Source organism: Pectinophora gossypiella, chromosome 12, assembly GCF_024362695.1.
Source record: "Pectinophora gossypiella chromosome 12, ilPecGoss1.1, whole genome shotgun sequence".
NCBI classification, from domain to species: domain Eukaryota; kingdom Metazoa; phylum Arthropoda; class Insecta; order Lepidoptera; family Gelechiidae; genus Pectinophora; species Pectinophora gossypiella.
In genome coordinates this window covers 16,007,190-16,009,241 of record NC_065415.1, presented here as the reverse complement: position 1 = coordinate 16,009,241, position 2,052 = coordinate 16,007,190, and the positions used below count along the sequence as shown (strand labels likewise).

The 2,052-nt window shown below is 37.1% G+C and overlaps 1 non-coding gene across 1 annotated transcript; it reads right to left on the bottom strand.

The window, feature by feature from the left end:
* Positions 1-1,104: 1,104 nt before the first annotated feature.
* Positions 1,105-1,176, bottom strand: Trnal-caa (transfer RNA leucine (anticodon CAA)). Its single transcript has one exon. It is a non-coding gene; the product is annotated as a tRNA-Leu (tRNA).
* Between the last annotated feature and the right edge of the window lie 876 nt (positions 1,177-2,052).

Here is a 2,052-nt window from a genome sequence, read left to right as displayed (position 1 = left end):
TACATCAAGCGCAAGGTGAACTAACTACCTATACCTTAGCGAGCTTTCTGATAGACCTTCACAGTGTGATAAGTGGAATATAATCGTAAGCTTAATCAAATCAAATATCCTTTATTGCACACAAACAAAACATAACGAACTCCGTGGTCTAGTGGTTGAGCGTTGGGCTCACGATCCGGAGGTCCCGGGTTCGAAACCCGGTGGGAACATATCACGAAAATCACTTTGTGATCCCTAGTTTGGTTAGGACATTACAGACTGATCACCTGATTATCCGGAAAAAAAGATGATCCGTGCTTCGAAAGGCACGTTAAGCCGTTGGTCCCGGTTACTAATTACTGATGTAAGTATGTAGTCGTTACATGAGCCATGTCCAGGGCCTTTGGCGGCTCAATAATAACCCTGACACCAGGGTTGATGAGGTTGGTAATCCACCTCACAACCCACACGATAGAAGAAGAAGAACAAAACATTTAGCAACAAAAATAAAACAAGAACAATTTTGTTAAGTTTGTTTTGTTTACGAAATAGATTACAGAACATAATAACAGAAACCCTAACCTAGATCTTTGGAATAGTTGAATAATGGCCTGGGATACATCGACCTTCTATCACTGTCACTTCTGATAGAGCCTGTGGTTTGGTTGAAACAATACAATAAATCAAACACCCTTTCGAGATGGTCGGGCCAACCGGAAACTAACTTATGTCAGCGATATTTCACAGTAGGATGCTAGATAAAGCGCGAATTCTAACCGACCTTCCCCACAACGGCGCTATACGATAGCGCATTAGTAAGTTTACGGTATTAGACCTGATGTCTTTACAAAAATATAGAACGTCTCATAACATAACAAACAAACAATAATAACATAAGTTCACGACCATACTTTTTATTTATGAAGTACAGTTGTTATGTACATCACATAATTAAAACATTTTTACATTTAGAAGGTTACGGTATTGTGGCTAATATTATGAGAATCTTCTTCTATTGTGTGGGTTGTAAGGTGAATTCACGGATCATCTTAATTTTTAGACAATTAGGTGATCATCCTGTAATTTCTTAACCAAACTGGGGATCACAAAGTGATTTTTGTGATATGTCCCCACCGGGATTCGAACCCGGGACCTCCGGATCTTGAGCCCAACGCTCAACCACTGGACCACAGAGGCCGTTAAATTATGACAATTACGGCGTACATAACTTATACAATTAAGGTAAAATTAAAATTACACAGCAAATTTAAAAATTAGAAATATGCGATTGGGGTAGTCAAGAGGTACATCCGTCGCAAGATGAACTAAGTACTCACACTGCACCGAGTTTTCTGTTAGACCAACGCGATGGGTGGTGAACCGTATCGCCGTCTATAATGGTCGAGCCCACTGTATTAGTGACGATTCATTATTTTTTAATGACATCATAAGTCAGGACTCATTATTTTGCCGATTGTATTGTATATTTGCATGCCGCATTTGCTATGTTTGTCTTTACTCAATAGTGTTTTGACATTTCGTAAAAAGTATATCTAGGTTGTCTCTGGTTATATTCAAATCATTATATACTTTTTATCCAATTTTTTTTTCTCTATCTTCTAGCTTTAAGTTAACTCAAACACGTGTGCGTGTTGTTTTATTATTTGTTTAAAACTAACTTGAATGTTGTATACGCCTGTAATGGTATAACATACGGTCATTGTCCGTGAATTTTATTCATGTAATTTTTATGTATATACCGATGGTGTATCTTAAATAAATAAATTACTTGTTTCGATATCGTACGAATTGCGCTGTGGGGAAAGACGCTAACTGACTTGTTTTTTATAAGTAAATAACTTGATCAAATAGTGAATGCCGGGAAACACAAAAGTAATAACCCAATCGTCTATAAAAGTTTTATGCATTCTGTGAAAAGAACTTTTTCGATAATATTTTTTTGGAAAAGAAACATTTAGCGAAAGGGACATTACGCACAAGAAACATTTTGCCAAAGGGACATTACGCACAAGAAACATTTTGCGAAAGCGCCATTATGAGAATGGAAAATTT